The sequence below is a fragment of the Homarus americanus genome, unplaced genomic scaffold (genome assembly GCF_018991925.1).
Source record: "Homarus americanus isolate GMGI-L3 unplaced genomic scaffold, GMGI_Hamer_2.0 scaffold38801, whole genome shotgun sequence".
Taxonomy (NCBI): domain Eukaryota; kingdom Metazoa; phylum Arthropoda; class Malacostraca; order Decapoda; family Nephropidae; genus Homarus; species Homarus americanus.
The window spans coordinates 504,873-525,395 of NW_024732537.1; the positions used below are offsets into that span (position 1 = coordinate 504,873).

At 44.0% G+C, this 20,523-nt stretch overlaps 1 protein-coding gene across 1 annotated transcript in view; it reads right to left on the reverse strand.

Moving 5' to 3' along the window:
• LOC121868897 (multidrug resistance-associated protein 5-like) overlaps positions 1-10,486 on the reverse strand; it is a 115,268-nt gene extending 104,782 nt beyond the window's left edge. Inside the window, exons 1-2 of the mRNA XM_042369908.1 lie at positions 10,443-10,486; positions 8,195-8,358 (exon numbers count right to left, since the gene is read on the reverse strand). The gene's annotated coding sequence lies outside the window, so the exon portion shown is untranslated. The remainder of the gene's footprint in view (positions 1-8,194; positions 8,359-10,442) is intronic.
• Positions 10,487-20,523: the final 10,037 nt, after the last annotated feature.

Here is a 20,523-nt window from a genome sequence, read left to right on the forward strand (position 1 = left end):
ACACACATACACTCACACCACAATATATCGTTCCCTAGTGATCTCCTGTGACAGATATTGGTCGTTGTTAGGTAGACGACGCGAAAAACACGCTTGTACGACTACCACGACCTACTGTACCCTGTCAGCCCCTGCCAAGTTTACCTATTGTGTGCCAATCCCTGCTAAGATGACCTATTCTGTGCCAACCTCTGCCAACATTGACCCCCTGGAGTACCCTGCCAACACGACCCTCTATACTTTGCCTGCCAACACCCTGCCATCATCACCCTCTATATTCTGCCAATACTCTGCCATCATAGACCTTCTACATCCTGCCAACACTACCCACTGTACCCTGCCAACCCCTGCCATCATCACCCTCTACATCCTGCCAACATTACCCTCTGTACCCGGACAAGTATGTTCGCTCACTAACCTTTGTTTTGGTAACACGAGAGCTGGTATAGTCTCATCCTCAGTGTCAAGTCAGTGGTTGTATATATACTGTTTTTACCGACTGTTGGGGTCTTGTCTTGGGGGAGAGGGTTTTGTCTTCACGTGGGTCAGAGTCAAAAGTATACTGTATATATTTCTATTGTCATCAAGTGTGTTAAAGTCAAACAATATCTTATTCATAATTGTTTACATATGTGGCAAGGCAACACACCTGCTTCTTGCCATAACAAACCTGCTTCCAGTAACAACACACGCGGATGAAGCCTATACTTACGTGAATGAAGGCTCTACGTACGTCAATGAAGGCTCTACGTACGTGAATGAAGGATATATGTACGTGAATGAAGGCTCTACGTACGTCAATGAAGGCTCTACGTACGTGAATGAAGGTTCCACGTACGTCAATGAAGGATATATGTACGTGAATGAAGGATATATGTACGTGAATGAAAAGTACGCACGTGAATTAACACCACCAAGACTATATTTTTGTACGTGAATTCAACAACAAATCTATTTTCTCTTTTCTATACCAATAAAAAATTTCCACTTCACTCACTCAACCCACAAACAGCGTTAACCAAACACACAACCATCGTTATTCATCATTTTTTCCATCTTTAATCTAGAATGAGTCAGCAGCCGCGTTAATCCTGTCAGGTATATTGGCAATTACCTGACATCACCTGGTCAATCTGTACTCTGGTCTACCTGTACTCCAACATACCTGAGCTCTAAATCTCACCTGGTCAAACTGTACTCTAACCTACCTGTACTCTAACCTACCTGTACTCTAACCTACCTGTACTCTAACCTACCTGTACTCATAACCTTACCTGCCCTTACCTGTCTATTAAGGAAAGGAAAACCCCGAATAGATTTAGAAATAATCATTTGTGGACAATACTTGATAACGAACCTCTAAAACGTCATTCCAATTTGTGTTCAATTAAAAAAAGTTAGATTGATAATAATGAATAAAACAAAACTAATATATATGCAAATGAAGGAAATAGTAAAATAAAATAAAAAAGAATGTGGGGATAGAATAAATTTGAAAGTGAATGGAAGGAGAAGCAGGAGAGAGAGAGACCACACAGCGCCACCACAGCAGCAACCATGACCACTACCACACAACCCACTATCACCACACCACAGCAATCATGACCACCACCACACCACACCAATCATCACCACCACCACAGCAATCATGACCACCACCACACCACACCAATCATCACCACCACCACACCATCCATAGCCACTACCACACTATCACAGCACCACCACGGACGCCAAACCTCCGGATAATTTACATAAACAAACGAGTGAAAAAAAGTTGTGAAAGAAAAAGTGTCTGACTGAGATGATGAAAGAAGTTTGTATTTGTCTGCCTCTTAAAGAGAAAGGAAATGAAAGGAGTAATTGGTGAAAGAAAAGACGAAAAGAAAGAAGTGAAAGTTTGAAATAAGTAAAAAAAAAGAATCGAATTAATGTAAAAGTTTGACGATTGAAAGAAAGTATTTAATTAAGTAGCGAATTAAAAGTGAAAATCAAATTAATTAAAGTAAAAGAAGATCAAATAAATAAGTAAAATTAAGTAACTTGTATGTTATTAAAAAGTAAAACTCCTTTCATTTCTCCACTTTCTCCTCCCTCCTTCACAACACATTCTCCAAACCTCCTTCCTCCTTCGCTCACCACACATCCTCCCTCCCTCACCACACATACTCCACTCCATCCTTCCCTCACCACACATCCTCCCTCACCCCCCCCCCACCTTGCCTCAGCTATTATCCACGTTTAATGTTGACAATTACCTCCAGGTATTGGTCACTGAACAAAGGCCCAACCAAGGCCAAACACACACAGCCTAAGAATAGATCCTATGTTGATTTTGTGAAGGAGAATTATACACCAACATGATTTACTAAGTTGAATAAACAGACCTCCAGGGACAAGACAAGCTGATGAAGAATAATGTATGGTGTGTGGGGGGGCGTTTGACATCCTTCAGTTCATGGATAAAGAAGGGGGCTAAGGATATCCACCACGCTTGATATCCTTCAGTTAATGGATAAGGTCAATATATCCACCTAGTATTCTTCACATCATGGATAAATTCAATATTATCCATAAGAGACACATAATAACACAAATCCAAGGTCAGTATCCATAAACCAAGATGTCATGAGGCAATATTAAGAGTGGGTGGTAAAAATCCATTCCTCGGGGAGTATATGTGGACGACAACTAACAAAGACAAGTCTCTGTGATGCTGGGGTGTTTTGTGGTGTTCACGGTGGATAAGATCATCTCACAATGACCCCAAGCCAGAATTAGCCTCACATGACGAACATCGAACGTCATACAAATAGAAAAAAAACATACATAGCCACCCACACACACACACACACACACACACACACACACACACACACACACACACACACACACACATACATAAATATATAAACCTACACAGACACACACGACGGGGGAGAGATCACGTCACAGTCCAGTGTGTTGGTGTACCTAAAGTGGCCACCAAACACACATTCCCTCTCCTTATATCGTCTTAGGATGATTCACCACAAGACCAACAACACGTCTAAGCAGGAAAGTAAAAAAAAAAAAAAAGAACTTCAGTCAATACACAAATCTCGGGCTCTCATTGGTTGTGTAAAGCAGTATGGAAAGGGTACAAGACCAATCAGCATACAGGAATAAAGAAAATAGATTTCCTATTGGTTGATGCTGATAGAGGTACTGGTATATGTGGTAGGTGGGGGGTCGACCATGACACGGCTATTTTACACCTGTTGGTCACTGTCATCATTCCTCGACTTGCTCCTGTCCTCCACCTCTTCCCCCTTGCCCTCAACTTCTCCCTCACTCTATGTATAACTATGGATTATTATGTATACCTTTGGACTATCACGTTATTTCGTCCGTTGCCATGTATACGTGTGAATCATCATGCTAACAGTGAATTGTAATGTTTGCCTGCGGGCACTGACAAGAGAGCCACCAGCATTACACAGATCCTACTGACAAGGTGAGTGTATGTTGCTTCATGTCCCCCCAACACACACACGTGGGAGAGAACGGGGGACGGAGGGAAGAACAATTATAATGGGTGTGGTGAATTGAGGAACTGTGGGCAGACAAAGGCACAGGTGTACAAGCACAATAACAACACACACACGCACAGGTGACGAAAACAAATAAATTGTCACTTCATCATAAAAAAATACACTTATAAACTTAGGAGTAAACACACACCAACCCACACAATGCATATATGAGCCCGCATACTGTACAGGTAGATGTGTGAGTGAAGAGTGTTTATGTTAAAGATCTCTCTCTCTCTCTCTCTCTCTCTCTCTCTCTCTCTCTCTCCGTCACTGAGGTACATACGTTTCTCCAAGTCACTCCCTCCAAAACACACACACACACACACACATCAACTTCTATAGTGGGACAAAAACACTATATTATGCTCACAGACATAGCCTTAAGCAAACCTGTGTCCACGAGGCACCATATATTACCACACATTAGGACACATAAGGCAGTACGTACTATAATAATTATCCCTGTGTAGAGGCGGTGATGGTGTGTGGCTCTGAGTGTTGGCTCGGTCTAGTTATTGCTTAAGTGTCATAGGGATGATGGTGGGGTCCTGAAACGTCTGAACTTGGGGAGATATTGTAAGGTTATGGAGCTTAAGCGTCTGAACTTGAAGGTCCTGTAACGTCTGAACTTGAGGAGGTATTGTAAGGTTATGGAGTTTAAATGTCTGAAATTGAAGGTCCTGACACATCTGAACTTGAGGAAAGATCATGAATGCCCTGAAACGTCTGAACTTGGCGAAGTATTGTAAGATAATGGAGAGAGAGAGAGGGGGGGGGTCCGAGTACTGTGAACATACTTCATTCTCATCATTTAGTTCACGCTCCTCAGGACAGCACACGCTACGTCACACTCACAGCTGTTACTGGCCGTCTCAGGCAACAGGTAAACACCCTTGGTGAGAACGCAACCTGACAGGTGATACACAGGTGGTAATAGTCTTACTTCACGTCGGGATGATGCCCAGCAAAAACTTTAGGGTGGTGGGTGGCGGGCGGTGGAAGATGTTCTGATGGGTGGTGAGTGGGGTGGTGATGGGTGGCGGGCGGTGGAAGATGTTCTGCTGGGTGATGGGTGGTGGTGAGTGGTGTGGTGGTGGGTGGTGGGCGGTTCAGTGACCAGTGTGGTGCTGTGACGGTGGGTGGTACAACAGCTGGTGAACTTAAAATAGTTAAAGACAGACAAAAGTTAACACCCCCCTCCTCCTCTTCCCACTCCTCTACACCCAATTAATACCACCTAGACGTCTAACTAACTACTCCACACACCTGCTAGACGACGCACCACCCTTCCACACACCTGCTAGATGACGTACTATCCTCTCACACACCTACTGGATAACGTACTATCCTCCCACACACCTGCTAGATAATGTACTATCCTCCCACACACCTGCTAGATGACGCACCACCCTCCCACACACCTGCTGGATGGCGTACTACCTTCCCACACACCTGCTAGACGACGCACCACCCTTCCACACACCTGTTAGATAACGTACTATCCTCCCACACACCTGCTAGATGACGCACCACCCTCCCACACACCTGCTGGATGGCGTACTACCTCCCACACACCTGCTAGATGACGCACCAAGCAGTTAAGAACCAGTAGCAGCTCCCAGGGTGGATCAAGAACTCACCTGGACAGTAATGAAGCCAACCAACTAGTTTATTAGCGTAAGGCAAAGATCAACAACCCTTAGTTAACAGGTACAGGTGAAAGCTTACGCTCGTGTGTGACGAGAGGCTTCTAGGGTGAACTATGAATGTGTTTTTTTTCTGCATAGGAAGAATTATGTTGTTTCCTGGATGAAATGTTATTTTTTCCAGGTTGAGCTATGTATGTTGGTTTTTTTCCAGGATGAACTATATCTCTTGTTTTCCCCAGGGTGACCTACCAGATGATTGATTTTAATTCCCAGGATAAACTGTATAAACTGTTTACTTTTTCCCAGGAAGTACTGTTAATGATACTCGTTTTTTTTTCCTTCTCCAGGAGGAACTGCCCAAGATAAGTGGATTTTCCCTTCTATATCACCTGACTATCTTCGAAGTATTTTTTTCTCGAGGATAAACTGTCGATCAATATTTATTTCCCCGAGGACAGGTTGGCCAGGAGTCTCTCTCTCTCTCTCTCTCTCTCTCTCTCTCTCTCTCTCTCTCTCTCTCTCTCTTAGCGTCAACTCATTAACTGTCTAAACCAAGTACTACCCCCTGTCCCTTACACCACCATCATCTGTCTACGCAACTACCAAATGTCTGTGCCATCAACGTCACTGCCAACACCACAACAACACGTTCCCTACGCCACCATCCATACTTTTGTCACTACCACCACAACCTCCCAAGGCCAGCAACCCTCACAGTTGTCACCTGCCACGACCATCTGACTCTTCCCCTTCCCCCACCTGGCAAGACATGCCGCCACCTGCCACCGACGTTTGCCATTAGCCTGGGAAGGAGAAGGTCATCTTGGTGGACTAAAGGAATACCTGGCCCATCACCTATGTATGTATGTATGTATGTATGTATGTATGTATGTATGTATGTATGTATGTAATGAGTCTCCACGTGTCTTCGCCCGATGACCTTGCCGAGCTGTTAACATTATACAATGGTAATACAGAGTGTTTGAGGATTAGGAAGGCGTGCAACAGGTCTTCCTACAGCGAGCCTCTACGCCTTTAAAACCACACACAGGGCGCCTTCATAACTTCAACACCTCCATAACTACAAAGGTGATGTAGTTTTAAAGGTGTTGTAGTTATGATGGTGTTGTAGTTTCTTAACCACACCCGTCAGTGAGGTCACAAGACACATAGATAAGCGGCCCTGGAAACCTAACCTAACCTGACCAGAAGGTGTGGTGTTTATCAGTCCACTCAGGGAATAACCCAAGCTCAGTTTTACGCTTAACTGTGAGGTACTGTGACACTAAACCACACCATACCACATTAAACTACACCATACCACACTAAACCACACCATACCACATTAAACTACACCATACCACACTAAACCACACCATACCACATTAAACTACACCATACCACACTAAACCACACCATACCACATTAAACTACACCATACCACACTAAACCACACCATACCACATTAAACTACACCATACCACACACCACGACACTATGACGTAATTATCGAGTTACTATGACGTCATGTGAAGTCCCTCATATCAACACCTATGGATGAGTTACTGAGAGCATGATAATAGAGCAAACTGCAACGGGCCTATACTGACTCATATGTTCTTATGTTAACCACGCAACTAAGTGCATCCCACAACCAAGTTAACCATGACAATTGATTAACCACACAACCTAACTCCAACAACCTATAACTAAACCAAACAACCAGATCTATCAACAGGTAATGAGGACAGTTAACTATTTCAGATTATAGCAGGTGGGAAAAAATAGAAGGAATCGTAATGATAGTAGATTATAACAGATAACAGACACAGATAGTTAATGTTAGATATTTCTTAATCAATATTACGTCACTACTATGTACTTACACACACACAAGCAATGTATCGATCACAGGTATAAGGCAGAGAGCTGAGGGCTTTCCAATATCGATTATCGGAAATTTAACGTCAGGAACTTTGCACTTGCGCCCTTTCTCTGTGACTTCTCTCTCATCCTCATTTCCCCAAACTAACCATCATTCAGTTGTTCGGTTGTAGTTAAGTTTGGTTAGGTTAAGTTAGCTAGGATAGAGATGAGAAAGTGGTATATAGATGTGTGTGTTGATGGTTAGGTTAGGTTAGTATGTGGTGTGGGTGGAGGGTGGTGAGTGGTGTGGGTGGAGGGTGGTGAGTGGGTGACTGGGGTCGTGAGTGGTGTGGGTGACTGGGAGTGGTGAGTGGGTGGCTGAGGGTGGTGAGTGGGTGGCTGAGGGTGGCTGAGGGTGGTCAGTGGGTGGCTGTGAATGGCTGATGGTGGCGAGTGTAAAATAAAAGATATGGAGAAAAAGGGGAATTCGAAAGAATGGAAGAAATGCAAGATGAAATACCAGGACAAGTTATATTAAACATACGAGAGGGGAATATCTTCACTACAGTCAAAGTATCAAGTGTTTTACCTGCAGGTACTCCAGGCACGAGTGACAAGCGCGGCTGCCAGTTTCCTCCTCAGGTCTGCTCGCTTTTTCCCCCAGTACTGTTGCGTAACTCCTCCTGACAGCGCCCCTACAGCTTCCGCCCATCGCGCAGGTCAACTACCCCATCCCTATGCTTCTCTCTCGCCAACTCTACTCCAGCGTTTCCTCACCAACAAACGTCATTTCCTCTCATTCAATTACCCGAATTTCCATATAAAAGAAGAGTCCCAATTCCAGACGCCTCTCGGCCATACAAGATAAGTGCATCTAGACTACTACTAATAACACATACAGTAACATGAAGAAAGTCGAGCTGGTTTATCCCAAAGTTAACTTCGTCGTACGTGATGGTATTGAAATGAAACCAAGTGTGATTAATGTGTGTAGCTGAGGAGCGAGAGAGGATCATTGGAATTAGCTGATTGGTAAGGAGTTAAGATGAGCTAAGGGATTACTCGGATCTCTCGCTCTACCTGTGAAAGAGATGTTATACTTACAGGGCAGGAGACGGGGTGGGGGGTGACGAGTTCTCCGCCGCCAGACGTCACGACAGACGCGTGGCGAGTCTTCAGATAACAAGAAGAACTTTTAGCCAGTGTGTTCCTTTTGTTTCTTTCTCTGTCCCGTTCACTTTCACTCCATTTGGTGCGCTTTCACTTTCCTTTAGAGAAACAACACAGGGATTCGTTAACTTATGAGTACCACTCTATTACCATACGAGTTATGAGTCGCTCAACCAGATAAAAGTTATGAGTCACTTCACCAGATAAAAGTTGTGAGTCACTTCACCAGATAAAAGTTATGAGTCACTTCACCAGATAAAAGTTGTGAGTCACTTCACCAGATAAAAGTTATGAGTCACTTCACCAGATAAAAGTTATGAGTCACTCAACCACCAGACTACAGCAAACTCATCGAAGAACACCAAGAGAGACCCGCCTGCCTTTACTCCGTATCGCTGTCGATGCGAATCTCCGGGCGAGAGAGTAAACCTGTGATGACCTCCACTTTTACATCGGGGCAGCAGTGTCGGCCAGTCTGACCCGGTGTTGCTAGGTAACAGACACAACACCCCGGGAGCGGCGCCGTCAAGCAGGCATCTTATCCTGGCCGTGCGCGCACCCTCACACCTTGTTTCCTGGTAACGTCACAGAAGTAGAGCAACGTGACCACCACACATCAACGTGACCTGACAAAGGCAATTTAAGACGCGACTCACAGCATCCTGAAGTACCGAGTTAGTGGTACTACTCGAGGGAGATCAGATTAGATTGCCCCGGAAGGGGCTAGTTTATTGGTCACCCCCTTACATCCTGTGAGAGTCAACGAAACGACCCGAAGGTAAACTCAAAGGTCAACCCGAGGGAAAACAGAAGTACACCCCAAAGGACGAACCGAATTAGACCTGAGGGACGAGCAGAAGGACGACCCGAGGGAATTCCGTGAGGACGTGAGAACAACTCCTTGAAACACAACAGAAGACTAGTCATGACCTGACCAGCGGACACACAAACACTTATCCCAGCATAGTGTAGCTAGATTACATGTAAGTGACAACCTCACACTTGGATAACAACTTCATACTTGGATGGTTACTTAACACTTAGGGGTTCACTTCGTACTTGAAGGTTCACCACATACTCGAATAACAACTTCACACTTCGATAACCACCTAATAATCTCACACTCGAATTAATAACAACCACATGCTTGAATGCCCACTTTTTTTACTTCATAATTGAATAACCATTACGATAACCAACACTTGGACGTATGATAATCTCCTCATATGAAGATAACATACAGAGGCGACACAGCACAGACACCTAAAGGAGTGTTCTGACCAAAGCACACAACACAATGGAGTTATGAAAGTGTCGTTACCAAACACTGTGGGATGAGGGAGTGTTTTGACCACAGCACAAGACACGGTAAGATAAAGGTGTGCTTTGATCACAGCACAAAACACGGGAGGGGTGAAGGAAGTGTTGCAACGAACCCACACAGCGGCACAAATTGTCTTGACGGAAGCACTCAACACAGGCAGGTCAGGGAGTGTGGTGACGTATCAACACCACAATATACAAAGGTATTTAGGCGTTATTTCCGATATCCACAAGTTAGTGTGTCTTGACGTAAGAACACAGCAAGGTGAGAGATTGTTTTTACGAGAGGACACAACACAGTACAGGTAAGGCTTGTCTTGATGAAAGTACAAAACACAGGTAAGGTTTGTCTTGATGAAAGCACAAAACACAGGTAAGGTTTGTCTTGATGAAAGCACAAAACACAGGTAAGGTTTGTCTTGATGAAAGCACAAAACACAGGTAAGGTTTGTCTTGATGAAAGCACAAAACACAGGTAAGGTTTGTCTTGATGAGAGCACAAAACACAGGTAAGGTTTGTCTTGATGAAAGCACAAAACACAGGTAAGGTTTGTCTTGATGAAAGCACAAAACACAGGTAAGGTTTGTCTTGATGAGAGCACAAAACACAGGTAAGGTTTGTCTTGATGAAAGCACAAAACACAGGTAAGGTTTGTCTTGATGAGAGCACATGAACGAGAGAGAGCTTCCGGAATAACTCCTACAACACGAATTATGAGAGGAAGTGTTATGAGAAGAACACACTTAACGCTGGCGAGTGGGTGGGCGGGTGGGCGTCCTAGACTGGGTGGATGAATAAGGAGGGCGTGCGTAGGGGGTAATAAGGGAGGGAGGACGTGTAGTGTAGCCACAGACTCACGTGGTGTGTGAGCGTGGCCTGTACCGGCGAGACACTGACTGAACCACACCGCCAACACACACCCCAGCTACACCAACCTTAGTCAGTCCTCCGCCTCTGCCCGCCCTCACGCTATACGCCCGTTCGCACGCTATCAATGCACCCCCCCCCCCTGCACACTAGGCGGCATACACACTAAGATACGTTTCTCACGCTATTTCTGCGGTGGGTTTTTGTACCTTACTCTTGGCTCACACGCTGCGGTTGATTTGTGAGGGACGGATGGGTACTGCCAGGAACGTTGGGGTGGAAGAACGTTGCTGGGGTCGAGGAACGTTGCTGGGGTCGAGGAACGTTGCTGGGGTCGAGGAACGTTCGGGACGGGTATCGGCAGAACGTTAGTCGTGGAGGTGAACGTTAGTCGTTGAGATGAACGTTAGGCGTGGAGGTGAACGTCAGCCGTAGAGATGAACGTTAGGCGTGGAGGTGAACGTTACTGAGACAAGACTCGCGTTCTCGGATCTGAGTTGAGTGAACTCTGGATAGCGGCACCATAGGGAAGGGTGAGGGAGGGAGAGTGAAGGTGAGAGAGTGAGGGAAGGAGGGTAAGGGAGGGAGGGAGGTTTAACTAGTTTGGCGAGTGACTAGATCAACAAGGTAACTGGTGGGTGAGGCATGTCATTAGTCTGTAGAGGTAAGCTGGGGTGGGGAGGGGCGGGCTCTCACACCTGTGTTTTGGTCTACCACAAGGCATTAATTTACTCTACATATAAACACCCAAGTAGAGGAAAACACGTGTCATGGGAGATGTAAGAAGGTGGATGGATGAGGATAAGGTGGATGGATGAGGATAAGGTGGATGGATGAGGATAAGGTGGATGGATGAGGATAGCTTTAATGTGTGGGCGTGGATGACCAAGTGGATGGACTATACCTCACTGAAAACTCTCTATGCCACAGTTTGTTTTTCTCTATATAACCCGCCACAGTTCAAAACATCCTTCTTCAAATGGCTTCAGTCTTGGGTCAAGGCTACGCCTCAGTGAACAGATTTGATAGGAAACTTGTTAGATCTCTGTCTTCACTTTCATGTGTTAGTAAAATGTATTTCTTGTGATGGAAATATGTCAGAGAGAGAGAAAAGCAGAGAGAGAGAAGCGCGCGCGCACACACACACACACACACACGCGCGCACACACACACACACACGAATTGGTATTCAGCGTAAGAGGATGTGAGGAAGAACATAAATGAACTTAAGTATAATCTTTGTGGTACAGTCTGAGAACAGTTTACTGGGGGGGAGTAAGACAACACTCAACCTGTCAAAACATACGAACACTTTATGTGAGTCCCAAACACATGACTGACTATATGTACTCACTAAAACCGTCACTTAGAACAACATCATATATACGTGAAATGCCTTAAAGAGTTATATAGTAAAAATAACTATAAGAGATGTGAATATAATGAACTCTATTACCCTAAGTGAAAGTGGTGTTAGACAAGGTGTATGACTACGACCTCTTGTGTTTAATGAGGAAATATCCGGTGGGGAATGTGTGTGAAAGTGTGTGTGTGTGTATTAATGAGTGTATACAAACCATAACTCTCATACACAAACAGATCATACAAATAATACAATAACATACATAACAATTTATTCTATTTGTTTAGGGGGAATAATAAGACTGGAGTATCATTGACCTTATGACCTTTACGGCACCTGAGCACGGTAACATAACACTGCCTTACCCCTTCACCTGTGATATATAACACTCGAGGAATATTTTTCCTAGTACTTTTAGATCTTACTCTCTAATACGTCTGGTATTTATACTTTTTTGTAATATATTTTTTTAGTTTAGTTTTATAAATATGTTGGGAGGAGAAAGAGGCTGTGTTATAATGGTGATTACTTTCTGGGTGGTCCTGTACCTGTATTTGTACCTGTATGTTGATTAGTGTCTGGATGTTACTTTTCCTGTGTTTACCTGTATTTACCTGTACTAGTTAATAATGACAGAAAAAGTAAAAAAACGCTACCAAAATAAAATTAAAATAGATAACAAAACAGCAAAGAAAAAGCAAAAACAAATAAGAAAATCTCCTCAAAACAACAACAAAAAAACAAGAAAACAAACACACACATCGTTGCTTGTGAGCGGTGGCGGATAGTTCAATACACATATGGTCAGTTTCCAATAAGGTTCGTCCAGAGAGTTTCACAAGTCATCGTTCACCGCACGTGTGACTCCAAGTCAACCTTCCATCACGATACAAAAATTCCAGCAATGATGTTTTGTTTGTCAGGTTTAGTATGGATTTCAGTGTTATAATGGGTGTGTGGGTGTGTGTGGGTGGTGGTGGGTGTGGGGAAGCGAGAAGTGGGTGATTGTGAAGGTCTGTGTGTGTGTGTGTGTGTGTGTGTGGTGGGGGGAGGGACAGGTGTGGTAGTAGTAATAACAATACCTGAGGAAATTAACTGCTGGTCTTCCTGTTCCACTCTTCCTTTCTCTTCTTCTTTCGATCCGTTTCTATTTTATCTCTCTCTCTCTCTCTCTCTCTCTCTCTCTCTCTCTCTCTCTCTCTCTCTCTCCCATGTTCCCATCTTCCTCTCCGGCGAATGAATAATAATAAATATAGAATGAAAAGAGAGAGAGAGAGAGAGAGAAACCCGCAATCCTATATCCCACAAGCGGAAATACCTGGCCCTCGGATTCGCCCCCCACTCCCTTCTCTCCCACATTCCACACTTCCGCAACACAAAACCGATTTATGTAACGCTCTCAGTACCGTGTGTGTGCGAGAGAGAGAGAGAGAGAGAGAGAGAGAGAGACCCCCCCAGCCCCATGAAACACAAGCTCACACAACTTACGTAACCTCTGGTCTCTAATACCCGGTAAGGAACAAGATTACAACACACACCCACACAATCTCTCCTTCAACTCAACATACACCAAGTTGCTATTCCATTTTCACCCTCGTAAAAGTTTAAGGTTCTTGTTGAGGTAAGGGAGAGAGGAGGTAGGAGGGAGGGGGGGGGATGAGAGGAAGCGTAGAAGAGCCCTTTCTCTTCCTTCCCCTTTTCATCCGTCTCTTTTCCCCATCTCTTCCTCCCTCTCCAATCTTCTTCCTTCTCTTCTCTTCCCCCATCTACTCATCTCCTCTTTCTCTCTCATCATCACCCCCACCCCTCCCCTCTTTCTCCTTCTCCTCTCCCCAGGAACTAATTTAAATTCCCCCCCCCCCTCCCCCCTGAAGTAAACAGAGTAGGTGGGGGGCCGTAGCTTCGTGTTCACAGAGGGAGACGCACTTTAGAACAGTGACCAGCTTCTCCCCTTAACACACGACATTAAATCTCAAGTCTTGGCTAAAATATTGGTGACTTTTGGGGATCTTGTGTAAACTAGAACTGTGTACATAACTTTTACTTGAAGTTGTGTGAAACTATACTGTTATATTTTTGTGCGTGTGTTAAAACTGTCTAAAATACATTACAGTTTCGCGTCTCTGTTAGTTCCTTCCTTACTTCCTTCCTTCCATTTATCTGTCCGTTTGTTTGTCCGTATTTCTGTCTGTCCACTTATCTGTCCGTTTTTATTTGTCACCTCAAAGGTTTAGGTTGTCCTCTCTCTCTCTCTCTCTCTCTCTCTCTCATCAAACGAAACACAAATTTAAAATCTACTTTCACTGACGAACTTTGTTTTCTTTGGTCTTTTTTTTTTACACAGGATGAATTAATTCCTAAAAGCAGCCGTCCATGGAGATAGTGTTTAACGAAGCATTCAAAGACAAATTACGTACCATCCCAACTTTAAACTCCGTTCGTCCTGCGAAAAAAAAAAACAGCGGGGTAACCAAGCTAGCGTATAAGGGAACTGATTGGTGCTTTTTTTCATGATTAATGATGTAACTTAAAGGGAGGGAGAAGCTTGGATTTCTGTTTGGGAGGGAGGGAGGGAGGGAGGGGTAAGAAAGGAGGGAGATGAGGGTGAAGGAAGGGAGGAAGAAGGGAGATGAGGACGGAAGGGAGACAGACAGACAGGCAGGCAGACAGACAGACAGACAGACAGACAGACAGGCAGACAGGCAGGGACAAAGACATGCTAGTAAACAACACAATTTTAAACATAGCCTTAATTGAAAACAAACTCCATCGTAATCCCACAACAAACAAATAAAAAAGCAAACAAAAAAAACTAGAAAAACAAACAACCTGAAGCAAGACGACAAGGAGGGAATAATTACTTTACATTCTGTCCACAGTGAACTAAATACCCTGGATTATATAATTCCAATTATTCTCCTTTTTTCTTCCTTGGTAATTATGTAACTAGTGTGGAGAGAGAGAGAGAGAGAGAGAGAGAGTACGAATGGAGGGAAAGGGATGTGAGAGTGAAGGAAAAGGAGGAAGAAGAGAGAGGAGGAAGAGAAGGAATAGGGGAAGGGAGGGAAGAAGAGAAGGAGAGGAAAGGAAGGGAGATTCAATGCCCCCCTTTAAAAAATATCCCCAACACTCCCCTCTTTTCCCTCTCCTTCCCTCCCTCACTCCTGGACACACACGCAATCAAGGCTCAGTAAGAAACAACAACGAACGCCTTTGTCACTCTGTTAAGGAAGAGGAGGAAGAACAGGAAGAGGAGGAGGAGGTCTGTTAGCTCGAGGCAAGGAGGAATATGCTATACTGAATAACTTACAAGACGGTATCGTGTTCAGCTGGTTGCCCTCAATGCCTGGGTGTTGCGGTGGCCTGTTGTGGTCGTGCTATTGTCCTGATGCGGGGGGAGGATGTCGTTCAATTTATAGAAAGTTATCGTAGCTTATCGTTGGGTTTAATTAGGATACATCAAGTCAGAAAGGAAGTCATTATACTCAAAGATAACTTCATCATACTGAAGTCTTATAGCTGAAGTTATCACTCTCATTGTTCATTATAAATCCATGTAATATTTATCATGCTTCCCTTCCCTTCAACATTACACTGCAGTCATTATTTCCACGCATACAATAGTCTTACAGTCACCGTTGGTTACGTTACATAACTGCACTTGTTATGGTCTCTAGTTACGTAAGTTATCATAATAACACAAGGGCCTGCAATTTGATATACCTTTTAAAGTGTTACGTCTTAACATCGCATTCATTAGTTTAAGTTAACTTGGGGAAGAAATACCGTACGCATGCAAACAGTTTAGTTGTTGTACTCGTGACTATATTTCTAAACTCTCGTACACAAAGAGATAAATTGTTAAACTCTTTTAAACTATCGTACTCAAATTCTTAAGCTATTGTAATTAACTTTTAGATTGTCGTACTCATGTAAGTTATTGTACTCAAACACTCAGGATATCGTACTCAATTAAGCCGTCGTAATCAAAAGATGGAACTCGGGTATTCGATTCTAAATGACACCAGTTTTAAACAATGAAGGCAAGGAGGGTGACAAGGAGGGTAGCAAGGGCGGTCAAATTACACCAAGATTGTACTGTTACTGTGTAGACAAGACCACAGCAGTCATGTGAGTTGTGGGCTGCTGTGTCACTCAAGAACACAGGATCGATTCCACCTCAGTTATACAATAATAGTCTTCACTTTTAATGAGATGCGACGAGACAGCAGAGGCTACGAACCTAACACTGGGTAGAGTCATGGTATAAACCGTCGCCATCTTGGAATTATAGTTAAAGGGTAATTATGTATGTTTATATGTATGTACAGTATGTGTGCATTATTATTATTATTATTATTATTATTATTATTATTATTATTATTATTATTATTATTATGGGGGACCACGAGCCTAAAGTGAATTGGTTAACAAACAAAGTGTCGAGTCTCATGATGGCGACAGCTTCCCAAATATTGACAAGCGACCCACCAATCAGCTGACGCCTCGTTAGTCAGCTGACGCGAGTCGACCAGGCGCGAACATGGCCTCCAAACACAGACTAACAGCCAAACAAACCCCCCCCTATTTACTTCCCTGGAAACATGAAAATTACCTCCATTGCCGTATAAAGTAACGTAATCCCACAATGGCGTAGATATGAGAAGAGACGAATGTAAACAACAGATCAGAAGATAATGAAAGCGAAGAACAAAAGCCTATGGGGTAACTTTAACACACACACACACACACACACACAGGGCTCCTCCTCATTACTTGCTTGAGTTTTATTAGTCTGGGCGCTGTCTGGGCCGTTGTGTCCAGCATTTATAATGTGTGGGCCACTACCTCTTGCTCCCCGGATACCTGGAACCGGATCCACCTTCTTACTGTGAGTCAGATGCCGTTAACTCCCGGTAATGGGTGCGAGGACTTAACAACTTTGAGTACAATGAGTTTACACCTTGAGTACGACGAGTTAACTCAATGATATGAGGACTTAACCCCAAGAGAACGATGAGTTTAACACCTTGAGTACGATATGCTAACTACTTGAGTACGATATGTTAACCCATTGAGTACGATAAATTAACCCATTGAGTGAAAATTAGCGTCTGTCAGTCACTCGGTGCGTGTGTCCAAAATTAAAATTCTTATCTATTAATGAGTGGATGGATTTTTATATAACCTTTGCTGGAGATAAAGAGAGAGGGAGGACCTGTTTGTTTACTGTGATTATAATGGGAACTTAGTGTGTGTGTGTGTGTGTCTATATCACACACACACACACACACACGGGAGATGCAAATTACAGATCTTGCGTGAGGGACCTTGAGACAACGTGGTGTTGAGGAGGAATACAGGTACAGTAACTCTCCCTCAGCACCTGTACTTTGGGTCCACCTGGGGGGGAATCCGATGTACCCGCCGGGTCCGTTCTGGGTCCACTCTGGGTCCATGTACGTCACCACTAATTTGGGTTTCACGTCTTCGTTATCTTGGAATTAGTGTGAACCTTAACTAAGATCCTACGTTAGTTTTAGGGATTTTAACTGCAGTTCTACGTTATTTGGGGATCCCTAAGAGAGTCCTATATTACTGAGTCCACAAAACAGAGTCCTATAGCCCCACGAGTCCCTAAACAGTACTATATCCTTATGAATCCCCAAACAAGAGTCCTCCACCCCAACTGGATCCTAAGGGAGTCCTGCATCATTGGGCTCCTAAAGAGAGTCCTAAACCACTTCAGGTACCACCAAATTAGGTTCTCTCCCCCCCTCCCCATCACCTTACAGTCACTATATCCAACGCTCTCTCCACCCTGGAAATGCCATCCCTCAGTGACCTCCACCACCAAGCACTGGAAAGGTTTGGCAGTGGACTACTGCACCATCCTCGTCATCGCCACCTGCCACCGGCAGCCCCCCACCCACCTCGCGCAGTCCGCCACTACAACAAAATTCAGCCCATAAGAGCCCGCACCGATAGATATAAGAACAGCACCATCCCAGCTATTGTTAAAATAATAAACGACTCCTGATTTATGTACTGTACAGCCCTGTAAATGTATTCAATGCATATTATATCATTATGTCGAAATCAAATGTAAGTCTGTATATTTTCACCCACCGGCTGCAACTCTATTAATAAATCGTTTATTATTATTATTATTATTATTATTATTTATTCCCATTATCACCATCTTGGGTTCATCACCACTCTGGGCTCACAATCAATACATTTGGCTCACCATCACCACTACATTGAGATCACCACTAATATACTTATCTAAGCTCACCACCATCACCGAAGTGTCGCATCAAGCAGTACATTAAGATCACCACCACCACACTGAGATCACAACCACAATGTGCTCACCACCACACTGAGTTCACCATCACACTGAGTTCACCACCACAATGAGCTGAGAATCACACCGAGCTCACCAGCTTACCATCACACTGAGCTCACTATCACACTGAGCTCACCCCCACACTAAGATCACCACAACACTAAGATCACCATCATACTGAGCTCACTATCACACTGAGCTCACCATCACACTGAGCTCACCATCACACTGAGCTCACCACCACATGAGCTCACCAGAAGGCACGTACGACACTTGGGCAACAAACATCATGCCACAATATGACACGACTTCAGGTGGCGTGACATCATCCAGGAAGACTACTTGTGAGACCCCAGTTCTATTAGGCCCCAGTTATAATAGGTTACATTTCTAATAGATTCCAGTACAAATAAACACGAGTTATATTAGGTTCCAGTTCTAATAGGCTCAAATTACAATAGACCCTAATTCTAAGGCTCCAGTGATATTTGGCCTCATTTCTAACAGCTCCCAGTTCTAATAGGCCCCAGTTCTATTAATATCCAGTTCTAATAGTCCCCAGTTCTATTAGGCACCAATTTTAATAGATTCCAGGCTTAATGTGACCCTTTACTTGGCTCTTCCCTAGTGCCCTTGACCTTACCCTCCTCCAGTGCCCTCGGCCCCTTACCCCAGCAGCCAGACGTCAGGGTACAAAAGTGAGCGCGTAAGGGCATCAGCCAGACACGCCGGCGGCCACTCACACACGCCCTCTGGAGGAGACAATATCCACCTGCCTTACCCAACTCCTCCTCACACACACACTCCAGCGAGGTCACCTTCCCCCTAGTCTGTCATCACCCCTCAAGCACTCTGAATCAACACTATTGTCTCACGCTCATCATTTTTGGCCGCAAGCAACCCACTTCCGGTCTCCTTAGCTTCTCTGCTCTCCCGATCTTTGTTTACCGTGTGTCCTCCTGGCTTGGATGTTGTGTACGTCTTGCACTGATAACCACTACTGCTATAAATGGAAAGGAAATCATAGAGCAACGAAGAGTAGAGGCGCCACACACAACTACCAGCATCAAATCGTAAACAAGAAATCGACAAGGCAATATAGAATCGTTGTGTATTAAAGTCATTCTGTAAGTTCGTCCTTGAGAGTAAGTCATTAGTCTTGGGTCTTTTATTATCTCGTTGGATTACTTGAAGGATTTGTTTTTGGTCAATAGATGTTGCTTACGTTATGTGGTGTGTCAGCGGCTCTAAAGGTCCTCCCTCAGGGGATTATTTTTAGGTGTTAGGTGGACCTCTCTCTCTCTCTCTCTCTCAAGACATCTTCAGAGGCAGTTGCCTCTGAAGATGTCTTGAATAAAGACGAAAGCTAAGGTACTCCGTTGTTTCCATTTTCCCGTGTGATTTTATCAAGATCTATCTTATCCACGTTTTCATTGTGGATTTACATGATATATATATATATATATATATATATATATATATATATATATATATATATATATATATATATATATATATATATATATATATATATATATATATATATATATATACCTCTCGTCTACTGTACTCGTATGTATCTGTCGTCTGTTAGTTTACACACACACACACACACACTCAACTATTAATAAGACCTGCTTAACCTATTTAATTTATTATGCCTTTGGTTATTAAATACTCCTCCCTATTCCTTCATTTCCTGCTCATTAACATCATCAACAGGAGTATTTATATGAGGTTAAATCAAGGTAATTAGAGACAGGTGTCCTATTTCCTCTTAGTAGGCAGTAAATGCTTCCCCCCGCCCTCCTCTCCTTCTACTTACCCCTCTCCCCTTCTCCTCCATACCTGGTACCCGGCCAATAGTGCTTTCTCTCCCTATAGCACCGTCTACCCAATTAATTATATTAATTAACCCTGCACCCCACCTCCCTCCCTCCCTCTTCCCCCCCCCTACCCTTCCTGTTTGAGTCTCCTTCCATTGTACCATCTTGCCTAAAACTAATTAGGCTGCTTCATAGTCCATGAGGAGATCCCATCCCATGTGAGAGAGAGGGGGGTTGGAGATGAGACTCGCTCACCACTTTACCTGAATCCTAGACTCATTAAAGGCACCGTCATGAAGTGCACCTGGAAACCCACCACATTGATGCTCCTGAGTGGGCAGCTTAGGTGAAGTCAGGTAACGCCTTTCTCCCTTCCATCGCCACTCCCCCCTCCTACAGCCTACTCCTTCCCTTCTCCTTCCCTTCCTTACCCTTTTATTTCCCATCTCCTCCTTACCACCTCTCTGCTTCCTCCTTCTTCCTTTCATTCTTCCCATCCACCTCCTCTCTCCCTACCTCCACACTCCTCTT